The sequence below is a fragment of the Haliotis rubra genome, unplaced genomic scaffold (assembly GCF_003918875.1).
Source record: "Haliotis rubra isolate DU_JTF1 unplaced genomic scaffold, ASM391887v1 Scf514, whole genome shotgun sequence".
In the NCBI taxonomy this organism is placed as follows: Eukaryota; Metazoa; Mollusca; class Gastropoda; order Lepetellida; family Haliotidae; genus Haliotis; species Haliotis rubra.
In genome coordinates this window covers 489,337-513,255 of record NW_025767207.1, presented here as the reverse complement: position 1 = coordinate 513,255, position 23,919 = coordinate 489,337, and the positions used below count along the sequence as shown (strand labels likewise).

The 23,919-nt window shown below is 39.2% G+C and overlaps 1 protein-coding gene across 1 annotated transcript in view; it reads left to right on the top strand.

Annotated features, from left to right (window-relative positions):
* Positions 1-23,919, top strand: part of LOC124292337 — a 191,160-nt gene that overhangs the window by 110,864 nt on the left and 56,377 nt on the right. The window lies entirely within an intron of this gene.

Below are 23,919 nucleotides of genomic sequence, written 5' to 3'. Positions count from 1 at the left end.
ACCCATCAAGGAGTGAGTAGATGTATTACGCTACATCTGCAATATTACACCTATTCGCTGCAAGAAAAACAAGTATTTTCCTATGGAAAAGAATATTAAATATAATTCATGAAGATCACTAAGCTCCAGTCCATATCACAGTAAACATTAAAACTAGTATTACAAAATGGAGTGATGTTTTTTCGCTGCTTTTAGCAATATTCCAGCAACATCACGGCGGGGGACTCCAGAAATGGGCTTCACACGTTGTACCCATGTGGGGAATTGAACCCGGGTCTTCAACGTGACGAGCGGACGCTTTAACGATTAGGCTACCCCACTGCCCTGTTTATTCAAGAGGAACAGATTATCAGTAATAGATCAGTAATAGATTTAATCTATAAGCATTAATCAACAACAAAAAACATGTAAGTGTTTCTTTACCTGTTTCTTATATATCCTTTGTTATCATATTCATGATTAGCTTCTCATTCTCCGATCTTCCGATAGGTGTCGCTTCGCGTTGCTCAGTGAAAATAGTAAATAAACACCATTTCATTCCGCGAATTAAAAGCAAATCCATGTTTCAGTCGTTCAAAGGCTGCAAGATTTGTTTCCCTTTGATGAATAATCACACAGGCATGGTTTCCGGTCTTACTTCTCCGCCCATAAAGAGGCTCCCACGTGGGATTTATGATAACTCATAAACAATGTCGGTACACATTGCGTGTCTTCGCATTTGCGTCTGATTATTTGACGGATGAGATCGTTTACATTTGATTTTCCCGCCATTTTCGATTGTCGGGCCAACTTGATGACAGGGAAGCAATCAGGGCCCGGTTGTTCAATACTCGGTTATCTTAACCGCCGGTTAGCTTCTAACGGCCGGTTAAATCCTTAACCGGCCTTTAGGTAACCGAACGTTAAAGGTCACATGCAACCAAAAAATCAAACATAATTAAAACACAATTATCACTTATTCATGACATATAATATACATTGCTTGTTATGAAAAAATATATAAACAAAATTATAAGCGTACAATCGCAATTCAAAAGTGCAATATTTTGTACTTGGGTTTACTTCCCAAGAAACGAAGCAGCCGGGATACCGAACCCAGTCAGAGCGGGTGGGTGTGCACTCAAGTGTAACGGCTGGTTCATTTGCAGATGCTCTCACGGCTCATTGTGTGTGTATATATAGAGATGGTCGGGTTTTGTAATTACATGCTCATTTTTTGTGTATAACATTTTGCAATCAACATACATCATAACATGTCATGTGTACAAATATCACACCTGCCTGTCTGTGTAATTACATAATGTGACAGAGACCGAACACGGGCCATAAATCAATGCGTTTTGTTTATGGTGTATAGCCTGATAGGTGTGAAGTTCAAATTGCATGTGGTCAGTGATCGAAGTTGTGTATTGAATATTGTCATTAGCAGACAGGCAGGCAGACACATAGGTGTCAATAAAACAGACATTGAGTATTGTCTGTGACAACGACATATTTATATCACAGTTAGACATTCTGTCAACGCTAAATAATGACATTGCTTTTAAGTATCGAACTGAGAAAGTGACTCGGTAAGAAGAACGTGTGGTGAAATAGACAAATGAAATTATATAAACAGTTAATCTACTGTCATAACATATAAAAAGCTCGCGCCTGTGAAATATCAACAAAACATTAGAAAGATAGCTCACACCAAAGCCTTCACCTAGTATTCACCGGACAACCCGCTTCCAAGCTGCGCAAACCTATTTCACTGCGCATGTGCTTTGAGCGCAGCCCGGCGCAGCGCAGCCCAGCTCTTAAAACCACTTGAATTCCCCCAAGCGCTGGGGGAAAATTAGTGAATAGTTTGAACTACGATTTCGCGCGGTATTTTTCATCGCGTTATTTTTCAACTTTATAAGTTGAATTTGCATTTTTGATGATTTGTTTCGGTAAGTCCACAACGAAAGGTATCAGAATCTGCAAAGTTGTGTTTTAACGTTGCATGTGACCTTTATGCGTTGTTCAAAACATGGTTAGTCATGCCGTTAGCTAACGTCGCCGTCAAAGTTTAACAGTGTGGTTAACGTCACTGGTTAGCTTTCATATATCCCACAATTCTGTTTTCTGTTTACTTCCGGATTACCAAAAATGGAATCGCGAAATGTCGCCTGCACCCCAAGGAAAAAGAGAAGTCGAAATTTCTCAGCTGACGATGAGAATGTAATCCAGTCAATATGGTTGAGACCAACTCTATAGTTTATCATAGGCATGCGATTGTCGTAGCGCTACGAACGCTTGTATTGGAACAAAAGGTTCCAGACGTTTGCATATATATTTCAAAGACATATGATCCCAGCTCTGTGTGGGACTTACTTCAATTCCGACAACAGAAAAGACATTTTAATGAGAAACTATAGCACAGCTATAGATAAAATATGATGAATCCATGAAAATACATGTAATATTAATAGCAGAAGCATTTTTTCAGTGGATAGAATATTTACAAATATTACACACAGGAGTTACGCTTAGACGACTACAGTCTTAATGAATCTTTGAATTCCCACAAGACCTATCGCTCACTTTACACTCCTTAAATTGTCATGACTGTATGGCCAAGTCATTAAGATGCTGTCAATATCATTTATTAATTATTTGCCAAGTCTGTCAAAAATTGTAATGTATGAACACACATTGCCAAATCTTTTATCATCAAACAATATAGATGACAATAATACCATTAGCTTTTATCTGAAATATGCATTCAAGGCCAATAGAAACTTAATATGTTACTAGCACCACGTGAGAGTAATCAAACTGTTATTGTACTATAGGTCCCAGGGCCAACACTGCTGAATAAATTGATCTATTATTCGACCTTACTGTTGACAGGAATCTCATGAATAAAACTGTGCAATATCGTCATTATCTGAACGCCTTCACAGACGCATATTCCGGAAAGATGTCTTGAAAAACATGAAGCTGCGTCTAATTTATAGATGAATATAATTTCCTCGATACTCATTAATCAGATGAACCTTCATTTAGTTCAATTCAAGAGTGACGGCAGAAAATGCATAGATAGTTCTTTTAAATGTCTTAAGGACGGAAAACATGTATCATATTTCATAAGTGTATTATAGAACGCTGTAGCAGATGAACATAATTTCCTCGATACTCATTGATCAGACGAACCTCCATTTAGTTCAATTCCCAAGTGACTATAGAAAATGCATAGATAGTTCTTTTAAATGTCTTAAGGACGGAAAACATGTATTATATTTCCTAAGCGTATTATAGAACGCTGCAACGATTCGGCAGAGAAATACTATTGTGCCATTGTATTCTTTATATATAATACATCAGCGTATAACATTAGCATTCAGATATTGTTATAAAATAAGTTTAAAATTCCAAACATTATCGGATAAATGACAAGAGATAGTGTTGTGTTCGCTGTGACAAAAAGGGTTTCGATAATCAAAGTGACTACGAAGTAGGCCTGCATATTACTCACAACTCACAACGTTTCGCGAAGGCCGGTATTGAGACGCCAATTACATCACATATATTCAGCGGCAACAAATGCATCACTGAATTCTAAGGCTAGGGTACGGGTACTACGGTACTCGAATCCGGGTCTGGTACAGCTGGAATCGAGTCCTATTTCGAGGAATCGGGTACCGGGAAAGGGAGAGAGCTCTGTAATGACAAGGGCAGACAATAGCTTGTCTTTTTCGTTTTTGAAGTAACACACATTTACATCATTGAGTGAGTGAGTGAGTGAGTGAGTTTAGTTTTACGCCGCACTCAGCAATATTCCAGCTATATGGCGGCGGTCTGTAAATAATCGAGTCTGGACGAGACAATCCAGTGATCAACAATATGATCATCGATGTGGGATACGGTGACATGTGTCAACCAAGTCAGCGAGTCTGACCACCCGATCCCGTTAGTCGCCTTTTACGACAAGCATAGGTTACTGAAGATCAATATTCTAACCCGGAAATTCACGGGTTTTTACATCATTGGTATTGTCCGATTAATGGAGCATAGTTTTAATGACTGTAATTTATCTGTGCATGTGCAGTGAGTAGTTAGTTACAGTATCAGCAGGGACGAAACGTTCGTTGTTACAACGAGGAGTGTAAGTAAGGGTGTTACTCTCTATATTGGTTAAACAGACGTAAATGAAATAGCTTGAGGTCAGTTTTAATGTCTTATTACCACTTTTTCAAGTTTTCTATAATAGTCTCTGTGAAATCGTGATTGAATATTCAGAGGTTGAATGTATTTCTTACATTTCCGGGTACTCGATTCCGATTCGGGTAAGTACATGCGGGTACTCGATTCCATTTTTTCCTACTCGTCCCAGCCCTGCTGAATTCCTCATACATTTTAAATCTAATTACAACTGGTCTTTGTCACCAATACCAAGTGTCTAGATAAACTGAAACGAGAGATATTGGGGGTGGAAACAAATGCTGTGCTCGAAAGACAACACCTGTTTGAAATGTAAACAAAGAAAATTTCAGACCGTATACTGTGTAGCATTTTCTCAAATTTTCACGGAAAGAGCAAAGTAGCAAGAAATGGGAAATTAAAAATAGATACAATACAGGAATGTGGTATGTTTATACGCAACTGTCAGTTTCTGTGCAGCGTGACGCCGTGACTGACGCAAAATCACGCAGAACGACAACGGTAATAATCGGCATTTCTGTCCCTTTCTTAAAATGAAAACGATAAAAACATGTAACAATACACAGGTAGTCAGAATCATTCTGGTTACTTACATCTCATATTTATGTACAAACGATCCCTGAATCAAGGGAAGGGTCCTCGCCAAACCCATGTCAGCCGCCATTTTTTAAGAAATCTCAACGGTAGTGATGTCATTCGTCAACATTGTTGTACATATTTGGCAATTTGTTTGAGGTGAAGGTCGGTAGAATAAGAGTATACACAATCACCATGTCCCGCCGATTACAATTTCAGTATCATAATGTAATCATTCGGATATTTTTTCATGAAACTAATTTTATTATCTACATTTAGTCTTGTTCAATATAATATCATACGTGGGTATAGGGTGTACGTGTTTGATTCTTTAAAAGTGTTTGTTTGAATAATATTTACAGAAGAAATTCACACATTTAGTGTAGTAAAACATATATAAACCTTTAAAAGATGAAACGTAGGCATCATGTTCTTGTACAACATATATTTTAGTTCCTATGAAGTGCATAGTTACAGTTTCGTATGTAACTCTTCGTCAGAATAATTTCCAGTATCGAAGTCTAGTCCACGATACACCCTATCCTTTCTTTGCTGAACTGGACTCATGAAAGCAGTGTTAGCCATGAACGCCATTTGCGAGTTAACCACACTGTTAAAAAATTAACGGCGGTCCTTAGGTGTGTTAACTTAACGTCACGTTAACAACCTGTTTAAAGTTAACATAGTTTTGAACAACAAGATAACCCTCTGTTATTAGTTAACGGTCGATTAAATGTACTTAACGGCTGGTTAAAAGATAACCGAGTTTTGAACAACCGGGCCCAGAGCGCTCCTTCCATACGCCTTCCATGGCAGACTAACGACACTGAAGTGAACAACGAGTGACTATGGGATAGTACTTACACTGACCACTGCTCCACATGGGCGATATGGGCGACATACCAGAGCGACAAGAACACCACGCGGAAGATGGTCAGTGCATGTGTACATTGTCCAAAAATCATGTACCGTGATTACATACGGATTCAGAATAGGGTTAGGGAGAGGTTTAATTAGCTGGATCAATGTATACGCTTTATATAGCAGATGCGTCGGCGTTACAACCTGGATTTGTAGTCTGTCTCTTACGTCGTCTGAAGTAGTCGATATTCCATGTCAGACATGTAACCTAACTCTGAGGATGAAAACTGGTTCCGTTGATGGTTAACGCAATAAACATAACGCTTCGCTTGTTCAGGTAGACAAGGGCAGTGTGCGAAATAGTTTCCAAATTTTGCAAACCAGACGTGCTAGAAGGTTACTAGCCCACAGAATAATTCACTTGCCCGAAATTTGAATGTAGACACGGGTTTCATCATTAAACTGCTCATATGATGAACATTTTTATCAGGCCTTAATCTTACATGATCTAAAAGTGTATTATAACTTAGCAACTCGGAGAGAGTGATATACATGTATTTACAAAATGAAAATTCACTAGCCAGTCGGGCCAGTGACTGTGGAGATTGACTGGTACGACTGGAATTTTACTAGCCACGGGCTAGCGGGCCAGTGGGTATTTCGAACACTGGGCAAGGGGCATGTCGATTGAACGGGAGTAGGCCTAAGTGAAACACGGCTCAAAGACGACAATAGATGTAGCATACTGTACAGGTATATACTTACATCATTATAATATAGCTGTTATTCATTATACACACTACATAGAGACAATTCACTATCTCACTTTCAGGGGCGGTGGGGTAGCCTAGTGGTTAAAGCGTTGACTCGTCACGCCGAAGACCCGCGTTCGAATCCCCACATGGGTACATTGTGTGAAGCCCATTTCTGGTGTCCCCCGCCGTGATGTTGCTGGAATATTGCTAAAAGCGGCGTAAAACAAAAACTCAGTCAGTCTCACTTTCACATTGTTCCAGATTTCATAATTACACAGCGATAATATATCATTCTGACATAAGTACTAAGGGACATTATCTCAATATTTATCGTATCTCAAGTGTGTAGACTGATGCTCACTGGATTGCCTGGTCCAGGCTCAATTATTTACAGACTGCTACCATACAGCTGTAATATTGCTTAGTGCGGCGTTAAACAACAAACAAACAAACAAACGGTGTTGCAGTTTGACCCAATGGGTAATAGCACATAAACAATGTCTCACTAGACACACGTGCAGACAAAGAAGCAGTGTCACGGTTTGAGACCTGTCGTTCAATACACAGGTGCAGTGTCCTAGTTCCGAATATCTATGACTAAAAGCAGTGTTTAAAATTCCCAAAATTCCAAGCTTGACAGCCGGACTGGTAACTTTAAAAAATGACCAGTCCGGATACCAACTTCCCGTCCGGTTTTCAACAATAATAAAAAACTGTGACTGCCATTTCCAACTCCCGCAAACTCCATTCACTGTTTGTAGGCATCGCAATGAACTACATAGCACTAACAAGCTATGCACCGAGTTTAGGTAAACTGAAAGTACATGATTGTGATTGGTTATCGTGACATGAACTGTCCAATCAAAAGTAGTTTAAAATAAGTATCATAATACCTTAAACACCTCAAACTGACGATAAGAGAACCTGTCTGATATTATGAAATATTTACTCTTAGGGGTAAATATATCTACCAGACCTCCGGACAGGCTACTTTTGAAATTTGACCGTCCGAGATGAAAATAGACTGTTCCGGGCGGTCGGGAAGGCGGGAATTTTTAACGCTGCTTAAAGGGACAATCGCATCGCAACACATCGCAATTACACAAAAGAAGTCTCTCCGACCACCCAAGTCTGTACAATACAATGTCTCACCTTGACACATGGCAATAAATAGAGTCAATGTCTTAATTCCAAACGTCGTTGACTGCAAAACAGACAATGTCTCATCATAATTACACAAAAGAGGTCTCTCCGATCACACGAGCCTGAGGGGCGGTGGGGTAGCCCAGTGGTTAAAGCGTTGGCTCGTCACGCCGAAGACCCGGGTTCGATTCCCCACATGGGCACAATGTGTTAAGCCCATTTCTGGTGTCCCCCGCCGTGATATTGCTGGAATATTGCTAAAAGCGGCGTAAAACTAAACTCAGTCAGTCAGTCACACGAGCCTGCACAATACTAGGCCACATACTGACACATAACAATAAGTACACACAGGTAATGTCTCAGGTTCACATGGTGCGAGATTGCATGATAGCACTGGGGCGATCTCTCACTTTACACAGGGCGGTTGGGTAGCCTACTGGTTAAAGCGTTCGCTCGTCACGCCGAAGACCCGAGTTCGACTCCCCATATGCATGCGTACAATGTGTGAAGCCCATTTCTGGTGTCCCCCGCCCTGATATTGCTTGAGCATTGCTAAAAGCGGCGTAAATGCCAACTCACTAACTACTTGATTCCACAAAACTAAACTCATTCACTCACTCTCACTTTACACGCCCGAGTACACAGGCACAATGTCGCAGTTTCACAGTTCCAAAGGAATCGTCCCCAAATTTAAACCTATTTCCGGTGTTGAATTATACATCCTCACAGTCAGCTATTTTAAAGATAGACGTGCACTTGCTCAGATTAACTGGGGTTTCATAACCTCCGAAAATATACTGTCAGGTATAGTTGGGAAGAAAGAAATGACAGATTAAGTTACTGTAATATCTGTAATCTGTAAGATGAATATCACTTCTTACTTATTTGTAATAAATATCAAGCATACATTCCATTACAATTTTATGAATATCCAACAATCCACAAATTTAATATGCTCATACAATCATCAAATACAAGCATCTTAAAACATTTATCAGCTATGTTACAGAGATAGTTTTTATTATAACATACCTTCTCACTCTGTAATTATCGATGTTAAACCGGGGCTTTGGTCTATATTAGTGAGTGAGTTTAGTTTCACGCCGAACTTAGCCATATTCCAGCTATGTGGCGGTGGTCTGTAAATAATCGAGTCTGGACCAGACAATCCAGTGATCAACAGCATGAGCATCGATCTGCGCAATTGGGAACCGATAACATGTGTCAACCAAGCCAGTGAACCTGACCACCCGATCCCGTTAGTCCCCTCTTACGACAAGCATAGTCGCCTTTTGTGGCAAGTCTGGGTTGCTGAAGACCTATTCTACCCCGGATCTTCACGGGTCTGGTCTATATTACCTTTTGAAAAGAACTACCACTACTTCCCACCAGATCACACAGATTTACCTCAGTTTTAAACCAGTTATGGTGACGATGTATTAATGAACGTATACAATATATAGGAACAACGTTTGTTCGACAAATGTAATTTGTATGACCGTGTTCGGAGTTCAAGATCCACAAGGCCTGTTTGAATGGAGACCTGGCCCGAGTGAAATACATCGTATCTCAAGGCCAGGAGGACATCAACGTTAGAGATTCCATAATGATGAAGGCAGCATGTGGAGGAAACCGAGACCTGTTTGATTTCCTCGTGGGAGAAGGAGCTGATATTTCACTACTGGACAGCCATGGCTGTAGCATACTGCACTGGGCCTGTAGAGGAGAAAGTATTGAGATGGTCAAATATATCCTGTCCATGGAGGGAATGGACGTCAACAGTAGGGGGACTGACGGGCTGACGGCATTGTCAAGTGCAGCATGGCGGGGAAATGTTGACATGCTGAAGTTCCTTGTCAGCGTAGGCGCTGACGTTACTGCTGTTGATGATATCGGTGAAAACATCTTCCACTCTGCCTGTGAAGGAGGAAATGTGGACATGGTAAAATATATCCTCTCGAAGAATCTCGTAGACGTGAACGCTAGGACTAGGTTGGGTGAGACAGCCGCAGACATAGCCCAGCAATGGAAACATCCGGAAGTGGTAAGGCTTCTGAAAAGGCCACGTTGTCATTTGATGTGAGTGGGATATTGGTTCTGGGCAGCTTTTGTGGCGGAGAGTTGTATGATGAGCGCGCAGGGTAAACACCACTGATGACTGCAGCATTTGGAGGGTACAGACAGCTGCTTGATGTCCTCTTCACTGACAGGGGAGCGGTGGGGTAGCCAAGTGGTTAAAGCGTTCGCTTGTCACGCCGAAGACCCGGGTTCGATTCCCCACATGGGTAAATTGTATGAAGCCCATTTCTGGTGTCCCCCGCCGTGATATTGCTGGAAATTTTGCTAAAAGCGACGTAAACCCATATTCACTCACTCACTCTTGACTGACGGAGCTGATGTTGGACAATAATGGTTGCAACACACTGGAGACGACGCCAGTGATATCAGCAGCATGACATAAACACCCATAGAAATGAAATGAACTCTAAATGAAGTTCATTTCAATAAACATTCAGGCGTTTATCTTCAAAAAGATTGTTATTGGAAGAAACAAATTGAAGAAATAGTAAAGGTGGTAAGTCCTATGGTAAACTGTTTAAGAAGCTTTAAATATAGATTATCTAGACATACATTAGAATGTATGTATACCTATTATATACCTCCGCACTTCGATTATTGTTGCCACATATGGGACAACTGTACGAAAGAACAGTCTATGATCCTGGAACATTTACAATTAGACGCTCTAAGAACGATTTGTGGAGCCGTGAGCGGAACTAGTCATGAAAAAATCTACAAGGAGACCAATTTCATACTATCAGTTAAGCGTAGACAAACGAAGAAACTTACTTTGTTCTACAAAATAAATAATAAGCTTACTCCAAACTAGTTATCTGATTTCCAGAACATTCTTCAGTTTTAAGCTCTTACAATCTGAGAAATACTAATAGTATTCGCACAATTCGTGGCCATACAGAGTCGCTCTTTTTTTACCAGACACCATACGTTTATAAGCATTTTACCAACCGAAATAATTAACTCACAATCAGTTAATTCGTTCAAAACACGATTACAGACCAAACAAGGAAGTGTTCTCTTTGATAAACACTTTGGATCTAGATTTTGTCAAATAATCCATGCTCGCCTCAGGTTGGGTTGCAGTGACTTGAACGCTCATTGTTTTGATAGAATTATTTCAAATAATCCGAATTGTGCATGTGGGTATTCATGGGAAGATTCTCTCCATTACTCTTTTCTTGCCCTTGTTATGACTTAATAAGATCAGATTAAATATTTCTATACTAATGGTTTTGACTTAAATTCAATTCTTCAAGGTAATCAAACTTCCAGCAACAGCATTAATCAGCTTACTCTTGACTCATAGACTCAAAATACATGTATTCTAAACTCGTATGTATGCAATTGCTATGAACCACTGAATGTAATTTTGTAGACATTTTCCTATTATTATGCTTTTCATGTCTTTGTGGAAATAATTGCTTCTGTACTATGTTTTAAAATTAATTATTGATTGTATTGTGTTATATTTGATAGAGCGGCACTCACATAAGCCGTTGGCTTGTTGTGCCAATCCATGTTTATGTTATGTTCATATTTCATGAATAAAATAGGTTTATAAAAAAAAGCAAAAAAAAAAAACATAAACAGGTGGTTGAGTTCCTTGTCAGCCAAGGAACTGACATGTCAGTCGCTGCGTGAGTCAGTGAGTGAGTTTAGTTTTTCGCCGCTTTTATCAATATTCCAGCAAAAGCACGGCGGGGGACACCAGAAATTGGCTTCACGCATTGTACCCATGTGGGGAATCGAACCCGGGTCTTCGGCGTGACGAGCGAACGCTTCAACCACTAGGCTACCCCACCGCCCCGTCAGTCGTTGACGATTTCGATGAAACCATCCTTCACTGGGCCGCACAGGGAGGAAATGTGGAGATGGTGAAATATATCCTCTCTCAGACTAGGTATGGGATCACAAGGACGTGGTTACGCTGCTGAAAAAGCAACGTTGCCATGTGTATCAACGTTGTGGCCTGACGTTATGATACGTCATTTTTCCGTCGCCACAAGATTAAAGTACTTGAAGCTAACGCATGTTTCGTTGTCTTAACGTTCTATTTAACGTTAATAAATGAATAAGTTTCTTAGTAGTGACCATTACATAAGAAACAAAGCCGAATTTCACTTCAATGTTTGTTCGTCAATTTGCATCTTGTTTAGGTCGTATGTTTTCTGAAGCTGTAGCTGAACAGTGAAGAAATAATCTAAAAGTGGAAAGATCTACAGACAACTATCGTGACACCAAGTTATGAGAAACGTTGTTGTGAGGAGCCCAAAGCATAACGTTTCCTCAACGTAAATATGCAATATTGTTATTACGTTGTGGCATAACGCGTTGTGACATAATTGTTGTGACATAACGCGTAATACTGACGTTGTGCCTTGACGTTACCAATCTACAACCTCGCAACAACGTTGCGAAAACGTTGTGTGTTAGCTGGGAACAGAGTGCGAGAGATTGGTTTATTTTTCATCCCGGGTATACATTTTGGTTGTCACTCACTAACATGAGTGGCTAATTTTTCTTATGATGCTTTCGCAAGAACAGCACTATTTCAAGACATCCATATTGAGCAGACACGCCATTTGTTCTGGTCAGGAAGTTTATACAATGTATTTATTCCTGTCTTTTAGGGCTGCACGGTATTACCGGTATATACCAATATATCGCAGTACGCTTAAACGATACATATTGCAATGTTTTTTTCTGAGAACCGGTACATTGGGTAAGATTTTTTGGTGATTATCTTTAGGGTTTGAATTAAAATTTAATTCACAACAAATGTTTTCCTTCCTTATTCAATGACAAGACGGCATACTGTAATATTATGAATTTTATAAAAAAGAAAACAGAATGTCTGACAATGCAACCTAATTTTGAGATTGCTGTTATCAGAACTTTAATATAGATGTATAGGGAATATAATGTAAAATATAGGGAGCGGGTATTTTAAGTTGGATTACTTGTCCCCAATCCCTTTCACATTTGTGAATAAAATATGTTTAAATCAAATAGGATTGACATGCAGATTTAGTGTCACTCACTGTCAAACGCTAAGTGCCCAATACATCGCAATACGGATACCTGAATTGCAATTTATTTTATTATTGCAGTGCACAGCCCTACTGTATTCATAGTTCATATTTACAGTCCAATGTATTGTTGTTTGGCGTTAGAGTACGTTGCCAACAATGATGATTGTGTTTTAGATTTTGTCATCGAAGAACTAAATTCTCTCAATTGGTATAGTCTGTTTGTTGTGAAAAGTACCGATGAATTTCACTTTATACAAAAATATAAATCGAATAAAGTGTACTTAAGATTGCGAATCCTCATGATTTTACCTTGCCAATTGAACATTTAAATCTCAGGATTTTATTCAACTTAGGATAAAAGTTGTGTAACAAAAGATCATAGTTTCAAATCGCTATTATTGGTTTGTAGTTCAAGGGGGTAAGCGCAATAGTTGGAACAGTGAAACAAATGCACGTGCGGTACGTGATGAGCCTTAACTTAGACCAAACCTACTTGTCATAGGTGTTTCATTTAAGGTGCATACCAATAATAGTACTCTAAGAATATGATAAAGTGCCACTCGAATGTGGATTAAGTACGCTAAGAATATGATAAAGCACCACTCCTATATGACTTAAGTAGAGTAAGAATGTGATAAAGTGCCTCTCATATATGACTTAAGTAGAGTAAGAATGTGATAAAGTGCCACTCATATATGACTTAAGTAGAGTAAGAATGTGATAAAGTGCCACTCATATATGACTTAAGTAGAGTAAGAATGTGATAAAGAGCCACTCATATATGGATTAAGTACAGTAGGAATGTGATAAAAAGCCTCTCGAATGTGGATTCAGTACAGTAGAATTGTGATAAAGAGACACTCGAATGTGGATTCAGTACAGTAGGAATGTGATAAAGAGCCGCTCGAATGTGGATTAAGTACAGTAGGGATGTAATAAAGAGACACTCGAATGTGGATTAAGTACAGTAGGAATGTGATAAAGAGACACTCGAATGTGGATTAAGTACAGTAGGAATGTGATAAAGAGACACTCGAATGTGGATTCAGTACAGTAGGAATGTGATAAAGAGCCCTACAATGTGGATTAAGTACAGTAAGAATATGATAAAGAGCCACTCATATATGGATTACGTACAGTAGGAATATGATAAAGCGCCACTGATATTAAGTTATGCGAGACGCTTTGGTCGTAACATTTGTAAAAAGAGCTATTCTAAAAATCATCATGTGAGGTCACTGTAATAAAACAAACTGTATACCTAACTCTTCATCATACCTTGTACATCGGCCTTATCTACTATGTAAATATCAATCAACGTTATCCGTCTGTACATTAACTGTATAAACATAAAATATACTCAGCAGCAAGAAACACACGTCAGTACGAATTCAAAATTAGATAGGCACTGTAATCAAGTCATTACAGAAATGAACATAATAAGCGGACCAAAAACACCTTTTGTGTACAATATCCGGACACATCAATGAATAACTCAGCACAATTCCAAGACATTACGTGAACGTTTGCAGTCCATTCAGACTCTTGACTTCAGTATCTAGTGTAACCACCACGAGCGGCAATAACTGCAGCACAGCATCCATTCATGGAGTGCACCAATCAATTGATGAAGGCCATTGGCACCTAGAACCTCACTCTGAAAAAGGCCTGGCGCAATAAATCGGCTGTGTTCGGCCTTGGTATGACATTATTCAGTCTCCTCTGAATTTCATCCCAAAGATGTTCCATTGTGTTTAAATCAGGACTAAGGGCTGGCCACTGCATAATGTTGACACCGTTCTGCTGTAGGAAGTCCTGTGTAGCTCTAGCAGTATGGGCCGGGCGGTATCATGCTGGAAAATGTTGTTCCGGTGACGTGCGAAATGTGGTATGACGTGGGGTCTGAGAGCTTAGTCGATGTAGCGCACCGCTGTGATGCCGCCCCCTCTCCCTGGACCAAGCTTCTGGAACACCACAGGACCCACTCTCTGGTTCAGGCCTATTCCACCCCATACCATAGTGCCTGCACCTCCCGATGAGTATCTTTCCATAACATATTGGTCTGAGTAACGCTGGCAACGTCGCCGCCATATTCTTGTTCTGCCATCTGCAGTTGATACGCAGTACCGACTCTCATCTGTGAACAGAACAGTTCTCCATTGCCTGTATTGCCAGTTTTGGTGTTGCAGGGCAAACTGTAGACGTTCACGCCGATGACGAGGGGTGAGGATAGGTCCACGGTAAGGTCTACGGCAATGGAGGTTCCCGCTGTTAAGACGTCGGCGTACTGTATCAGTACTGATTGGTCTTCCGTGTGTTCCCACTCTCTGGCGTGCTGTTTCGGATGCCTGCTTGAAGGGGTTCTGTACATGCCGTCGCACAACATGGCGGTCTTGTCTTATGGTCACCCTTGGTCTGCCTGTACGGGGGCGATCATTTGTGGTGTTGGTGGCCCGGAAACGTTGCTGCAGCCTGTAGATGGTCCGAACGTTCACCTGGAAGTGATTGGCAACGTCTTGTGCAGTGTGGGCGCTTCAAGTCTTCCTAGCGCCTGGTTCCTCTGAGCTGTCGTGAGTCGCGGCATCCTGCTGACGTTGTCATGTGAATGTTTCAACCAGGTTTGGGGGTGCATTTTATAGGGCTGGTCCTTGCGAAGAGCATGTGCAGCATGAGTTGCATGAAAAACATTGAGAACACCGTACCATCTCCGAGATCAGGTTGCGTTTTTGAGACCATTTCCTGGGTTCCATTCTGAGTTTGGGAAGGAATGTCTTTGCTCAGGTAAAGTTTGAGATGTTGTCAAAAATAATCAATCAAAACATTAAATGAGCTTACAGTTATCCGTGTCTGCGAAGGAAAATTCCAAACTGACTTTTCTTTTGCTGCTTAGTATACTTATATACATGTTTTACTCACAGTACTGTACGTGACTTGCTTGATAACAGTGTTAGGCATCTGCACCAAAACGTCGCACCTATTGTAATAAAGAGTGAGTGAGTTTAGTCTTGCACCGCTTTTAGCAATATTCCAGCAATATCACGTCAGGGGACACCCGTAAAGGGCTTCACACATTGTACCCATGTTGGGAATCGAACCCGGACCTTCGGCGTGACGAGCGAACGCCGTAACCACTAGGCTACCCCACCGCCCCTTGTAATAAAGAAGATGTGTATCCTTAAACCTATCTCCCTTGATAGACGAAACATAGGCTTTGCAGAATGACCCGTCAAAGGATATACGATTTCGGAACTAAGACCTAATACCCCATCACACCTGTCATATCGTCACCAGATTAAAGCAATGGACAGCATCGTTTATGACCTAATCCCCACAGAGTACGTCAGGGACATGATCGTGAATAAAAACTCAAGAACGTGACTTTTGATAATGTACGTGACGTTAAAAAAAGACACGTTCATGTCATCCTGTACAAAACAGTGTATTTAAGGCTTCATTCTATGTTCGTCATTGTGGACTAGGAAGGTAACCTCCCAGAACTTAGACAGCCATATCTTAGACAGCTTAAAACAACATTTCTGGTTCAGTGCACAACTAATCCTCAAGCTGATACCTATTTCTTATAATGAGCGAGTGAGTGAGTTTAGCTTTACGCCGCTTTTAGCAATATTCCAGCAATATCACGGCGGGGAACACCAGAAAATTTCTTATAATGGATCAGTCCTGTAGAATCAATTAGACAAGACGTTATGTTCATTCAGCATATTTATTATAAATTCAACAGAGATAAAAAAATAAATAGTAAATAATAAATATGGTATGTTGATCATGTCCATTCTTGGCATATTAAGCAGCTTTCCACCTAAGAATCATGCAGAGGTGGATAAGTCCAAAATTTCATATTCACTTGAAATTTTGTCATTCTCTTTATTTGGCTTGTAAAATGTCATGTCACCCAGAAATGTTTCTGTACTCAATTTTTTTCATTAATTAGCCCTTAATTAAAGTTCTACGAAATTGACCCCAAATCCCATGTGAAAATGTACGAAAATTCTATTTTTCAGCTGACAATATTTTTAAAACCATTCATTCTGTTAGAATTCTTTTACTTTGTATCGATAGAATACATATACTTTTCACTTCAGTTATATTTATGAAGAGTTAATGAGTACAACTCCATAGCAACGGTTGTCAAGGTAACGGGTATTCGAATCCGTTAGTTTGTTAGTTGGTTGTTTGGTACGTTGTTTAGTAAGTGTAGTTACTAAGTTAAATAAATAATTAAACAAATGAATAAATATATAAATCTAAAAATATAATATACACTAACCCTAGTCGGACAAACAGCACTCGGCCATATATTGACTATAAGACATTCTCACTACTTATTTCAATCCGAAGATCACATACATGCATACATCATATATTCAAAACAACATAATGACAAGGTGGGTACACACATGTACAGAGCAAAGGCATGGAAGGATCTAAAATACACACTAGAGTGAGGATACCATGGAATACAGATATTTACAAAATAGGACAATCATACATCTCCATGACATTTCATCTATGTGTTCAGTAACCGGTATTTCACCCCTAGATAAGAGAGACAGCATTTCATCTTCTGGCAGTAATTCTATTTGTGCAGATACATTGACATGAAAAAGATTCAAGTTTGGAAAAGAACTGATTTCTGTTATACATATAATGTTCACAATGTAGAATTATGTAGCAGTCATAGTTATTACATTTTGAAAATTTTGCTTGAGAGTATATGATTTGTACACAAAATCATCAGGTGAGAGTCCAGGTGATGAAGGAGTAAGCATACACTCCGAAACGTCGTGTTATTCACAATAATGAAGTTGACATCCATAAATCTTGCTTTTCTTATGCATTCCACTTCTAAATGTCCTTCAAAGATTTGAGTTTACACATACTTTACAGTTTGAATTTTTTTATGTATTTACAAGCTAGGTTTACTCAGCAGGGAACACTATTTAGAACAGTTCCATTTCAGCCATGGGTGTTGTCTTAATTAATCAACTTCATTATAGTGTCTAAGTTATGGCTGTCTAAGATATGTCTGTCGAAGTTTAGGGAGATAACCACAAGGAACTTATATAGATTACATAGCCAAACGTGACTAATGTGTACTGGGAACTCGTTAATAATATACACACATCAATTGAAGGTTGTGTTGTGAGGCAGCTGGTTGTGTCCAGAACAGTACAGTCAACTGATTAACTCTTTATGGGTTGAATACTCGAATCATGACTGAATCGTGGTCATTTCAATAACTGTACACATGAAATATAAACATTTTAGATGTCCATTAAATTGTTGAAACATATATTCCGTAAGCCTTTGAATGACATTTAGCACTGATACACATAAAAGCAGGGAATATGGATGTCAACTTCTGTATTCTGTATTCGTTGTGTTCCTCAAAATAAGGAAGTTGACATCAATAAATTATTGATTTTATGTATCTTTTTATGTCTTGTGTTGTTTTTGAAAACAAACTGTCCCAATCAAACGTGTACATCTCAATACATTTATTCATTTCGAGGCCATTTGACGCATTGGCGTTAAAATAATAAAACGGATTTTATTGAGATGTCATCTTCGGATGGAACAAGCATTTGACGTTTCTACTTTATTTGTCTTCACGTTTCTCAGGATATGTTTAGAACTGCTATAACAAGACGCTAGACAAGGCGTTGTGACATCAGCCAACTTGACTTTCACGCAGTAATGGTTTTAAATGACTGATGGAAAACTCTTCTGACACGGTTTCCACCTTTGACTGTATACTCTATCTCTCTCTGGCTTGATGAACTGCAAGAACAGACTAGGATATAGTTGTGTCAATAATCATTAACAGCGCGTGGCGTTACTAAAGAGGAAAATAAAAATCTTTATTTAAAAATATTTATCAGCTTGCGTGTACTGTAAATGTTCCAGGATAAGCGTGAGTTTAAGTTTTATTATCCACGTGGTGAACGAACATATAGTGAGATACAAAACTTATATGCAGACATGTGACGTATGATGTACATATCGCATTGACCCCTGATTCCATTCATTGGATGATCGTGTATCAGTTCAGAATGAGCTGAAGGGTTGAACAACTGGACAGGTGATGTTCGTCATATATTATATGTCGAAACTATGGCAAGCCATTTTCACATGTATTAAGACATACTGAGATTTTAAATTGTTTGAAAGATACCTTGAATGAAAATAGAGATATCTTGAATTGTATTGATCATATCTTGAATTAAATTGGATACCTCTTGAAAAGAATTAAAGAAATCTCGATTACAGATAATTTGTGACGTTCTCTCCTGTTTCTTCTATCATCGATATTAATGAATTGATTTAAAGTTATCTTTAATTTGATTTTAGACATCAGTAATTACCAGAATTGAAGACATCTCTTATTGAGTATCGATAATGCGATATTTAAGATGAATTGAAGTGAAGATATCTTGAATTAAGTTCTTATACAATTACATGTATGTACACTATGATCATAATTGAATCTAGCGGATATCTTTAACGAATTTAGAGATACCACAAAATAGTGTATTGATATCTCAGTACCCTTTTACGATATCAGTAATTCCATTTTGCATATCAGAAATTAATCAAAGATATTTATTATTATTTATCGATATCTTGAAAACATTATTGATATCTTTAAAACAATTGAAGAGTTTAAACATTTCATTATTATTTATCATCCAAAACTGAGTTTCACAAGAGATATTGCTTGCGTGAAATCAAACGATATCTACTGTGAGACATCGCTGCACTGCGAGTCTAATGGCAGTACCGTGTTCAGAGATGTACATTCTTCATTGAAAACTAATGAAGAGTGATTTTTATGACAACTAAAATCTCACCCTCGAGTCTTCTGATACCAAATATATCAACATTCGTTGATATAAGTGAAAAATTGTAACTTTATGAACTCGTGGGGATATATTTGATATCAAAAGACACTCGTGTGAGATTCTCTATTTATCATCCAAAACTGTGTTCCACAGGAGATATCGTTTTAACTGTAGATTTTGTACAATGCCCTGACAATGCTATGGCGTCATGAACTTGATACCGTCAGAATGCTATGATGTCGCTGCACTGCAAGCCTAATGGTAGTGCCGGGTTCAGAGATGAACATTTTTCTTTGAAAACTAATGAAGAGTGATTTTTGATGATAAATAGAATCTCACCCTCGAGTTTACTTTATACATGTATCAATTATATCAACACTTCGCTGATAAAAGTTAAAATGTCCGAGGCTTCGCCGATATATGGTGATATATTTGATATCAAAGATTACACTCGGGTGAGATTCTCTATGTATCTCACTATAGGGAAGAATAACTTCACCAAACAGTACTAACGAAACATTTTCTGTTTGATACATACCCTGAACTATTTGTGTACAGTTATCTTCATGAAGAATGCCTACGTAGAGGTGATGGACAAGGATGTCAGCCTCTGCTCTGACGTTCAGGTGGTGTGGTGTGGAGCTCTACCTACCATTGTTGCTCCTGGTGATAAGTTCACCTTCACCTGCAATGCCATGTTCCCTGTCCGCTTTGTCCGTGTTGTACAGCAAGCTACAAGCATCTCACACTTGGGAATCGGGCATGTTGACGTGCAAGGAGAAGGGACAATAAAACCATATCGTGAGTGAACCATTTAGTCAAAGTACTAATTTTTATTAATCTCTTTTATATACATCAGCTAAGTTAGAGAGAGTGAGATAATACATTATATCATTGTAATCGGATTAGTCTGTCCGTATTACAGTACTCCCCACCTGCCCCAGTCTCTTGAATTGTCATGAAGTGAAATGATAAAATGTTTTCTTATACTATCTCAAATTTCTCCGTCATTGTGGAAATGTATGCCTTGATGCGATAAATAAGTAAACCTTCCCTTGCACAGGTCAACTAGATCCATCTATTAATAAACTGATTCTGCAGCAAAGCGATGCGATCCTCACGCGATCTACATTTTAATATGAAATTTCATTAACACACGATACAATAATATTTTTGACAGTTACTGATTTTTAAAAATATTTCTAATGATGTAAATTTTATTTGCCCGCTCTTTCTCTTTAGGGGAGATTTTGAGAAGAGAGAAAACCAGTACGGGTGTCCTCAGTGTGGCCCTAAGAGGCCATTGAAAGGATCTGAGCGTTAGTGGCGGTGAATGCAGGTTTTAATACCCCGATGGTGTTGGACGTTGGTTATGACGTACATCACTGATTTGTCTTCTAGACTTTACAGGTCATAAAGGTAGAGTTTGGAGTAAAATAAAAATGTATTATAATTTTTAATCAGTTCTTTTAGACGATTCGGGTGTTGTGTGGGTCCACGTTCCATTTGTCATCCCAGAATCACTAGATGGATTGGGTAGTCAGGACATTGCTGATGGCGTGTGATGTGACTTTGACGACGATATAGCGTTGAAGAATACTCGTTCACACACTAAAAAGAATTACTTTTCTCTAGGCTCATACTACAAACCGTCGAAGAACAAGAAGGTGTCGGAGCCGTTCCAGACCACGTCGGCCATGACAGCCGGCTACTGCGGCATCGTTTGTCACAAACATCATTCATGCATCAACTTCAGCTACACCGCTGACTGATGAGAACTGTCTGCTAACCGACAAAACCTCGTCTTAACATCACGTCAACGACAATTCTTGGACAACCTACACCATTACCTGCTTGTAAACATTCAACCCAAACATATCTAGCTTCGATCACACTTAGCAATTTTCACAGCGATGTTTTGTAGTGGTTGAGTCAAACTGAACTCCGTGTTAAAATGGGCTATAGAGAGCCAGTAACTGGAGAAAGATTACCACACAAGGGACCATGGGGACTTACAGTACCTTTGCTTCCTGCATGGACCGATGCAGGACTGGCATCGACTTCTGGCATAGTGCATACGTGTGTCTGAAAGGAGAAGAAAGAGATACCGATCAATACTTCAAACATTGATCCAAAGAAAATGTAACGATAACTAAGCCCGTGATCTCAGATGAATATTGTATCACATAAACTCTTATAATTGGTTCGGGGATAATGGAATCTGAATGTTATGTAATCTGTCTCCTGAGACAAATTACTTTTTCTTATCCATCCATTGCTGTCAGTCGTTTTGCTCTTTGTGTTTGTGTACTGAAAGGACACTGGCTGGGTCGTTTTATTTACATATTTCTGTTCAAGTCTTGAACGGAACACTGTATAAATGGTTTTCAGTCTGTTTGTCATCGCGTGCACGGAGTAAAAATCGATTTCAGAGCGAACGAGCAAGTCGTTAATACTATGCACACATCACTTATGTTGTGAAGCTAGCATGTTGTACAAGTACAGTCTACTGATTAACTCTTTATGGTTTTGATACTTAGATTATGGATGGATGCAATTTCATTTCATTGAATACAATCGTGTTAGGCCATAAAAATAATGTTTTAGGTGTCAGTTTTGTTGATGTAAGTCTTAGGCAAGTATGTCCTAATGTCTTCAGCTTTTAAACAGTTGTTGCAATCAAAAATAGGTATTTTGATTTTTATTCAGAAAAGATTATGCCAAACATGCACGTGCTAATCGTGCGCTTAAATGATGACAAGGGATTTGTCCCTTTACTTTGATGTCATCGTCAGTAGGAACACGCGTTTGAAGCATGTGGTGTATTTAAATAAAAAATAAATAAAAAAATAAAGAAGTTGACATCCATAAATTCTTTATGTGTCTTTGTATGTCTTTTCGTTTCTGAAATCTCAAGACATGTCTATTCCTCTTTTGTACTGGATTCCAAAGCTAAATAGAATCTCTACACGGTGAGATATATTGCTGGGTCCATTAAATGTACCATCACATCCCTGTCTCAAAGATTAAAACGGGATCGGGTGGTCAGGCTCGCTGACTTGGTTGCCACATGTCACCGGTTCCCAATTGCGCAGATCGATGTTCATGCTGTTGATCACTGGATTGTCTGGTCCAGACTCCAGACAGCTGTCATATAGCTGGAATATTTCTGAGTGCGGCGTAAAACTAAACTCACTCACTCAAAGATTAACCATTCTCTTTAATACTGTCAAGGAAGGACTTTCTCGACATTCACAGAAAGTATTTGAAACGAGCGGAATTAATACCATGTTGGTTCTCAAAAACTCAAAAGATTTGCTTACATTTTGACATTCTCAGAAACAGACCGAGTCGAAACATTTGATTTTTCAACGTTGTATACCCCTGTGACAAACTTAAGAAAAAGCCTTGATCCATGTGGCGTTTGTAAATAAACATACATATCTATCTTCAAAGGTTCAGGACAATTTGTCAAAAATGAAAGCAAATGTAATTTGAAGTTTTTGCCAAGAAAACAATACGTGAAATGCTTGACTTTCTCACTGATAACATCTATGTAACATTTTGGGGTAAACCATTTCACCAAGAAGCAGCTATCCCCATGGGCACCAACTCTGCTCCCCTCCTAGCGGATCTGTTTCTTTATGCATATGAATCAGAATTTCTGTTGGCAAAATCAAAACAAGGTAATGTTTGCCAACAAGTTTAACTTAAGCTTCCGGTACATCGCTGATCTAATATCGTCCAATAACCATCCAATAGCCAATCCCCTTCCACTGATTTACCCACCTTATCATGAAATTGAGGAGACACGTGGCACCGCCACAACTGTTTCATATTTGGATCTATGCATAAAGATCTCAGTGGGCAAAAAAACTATCCACATAGCTGTATGACAAAGGGGATGATTTCAACTTCCCAATAGCCAACTCCCCTTCAATGTCAAGCAATATTCCAACAGCTCCAGCCATTTCACAACGTTTGAGGTACAATCGAGTGTGCTTTTGTATCAGAATTTCGAAGAGCGTCATACTACTCTTGCTCGGAAGTTGCTTGATCAAGATTACAAAATTCAAGAGGGGGAAGAGGGGGTAGCTAGGTTTAAGCCTTCGCTTGTCTCACCGAAGACCCGGGTTCGATTCCCTACATGCATTTTAATGTCCAGCCGTGATATTGCTGGAGTACTGCTAAAATTGGCGTAAAACTAAACTCTCTCACTCGTTTATTTGGAGGATATGTTCTGAACCTCTGACGCCAGAGGCCAGACGCCAGACAAGATGCCGTGATTCCAGCTAATGTTACACTCAGTCAGTCATAGTTCTAAAGGACTGATGGAAGTTCTACATACACAAAGTTTCCGCCTTTGACTTTGAACTCTCTTGTAGTCTTCTATTGACTTGAGAAACGTTAGGATTCCACCAG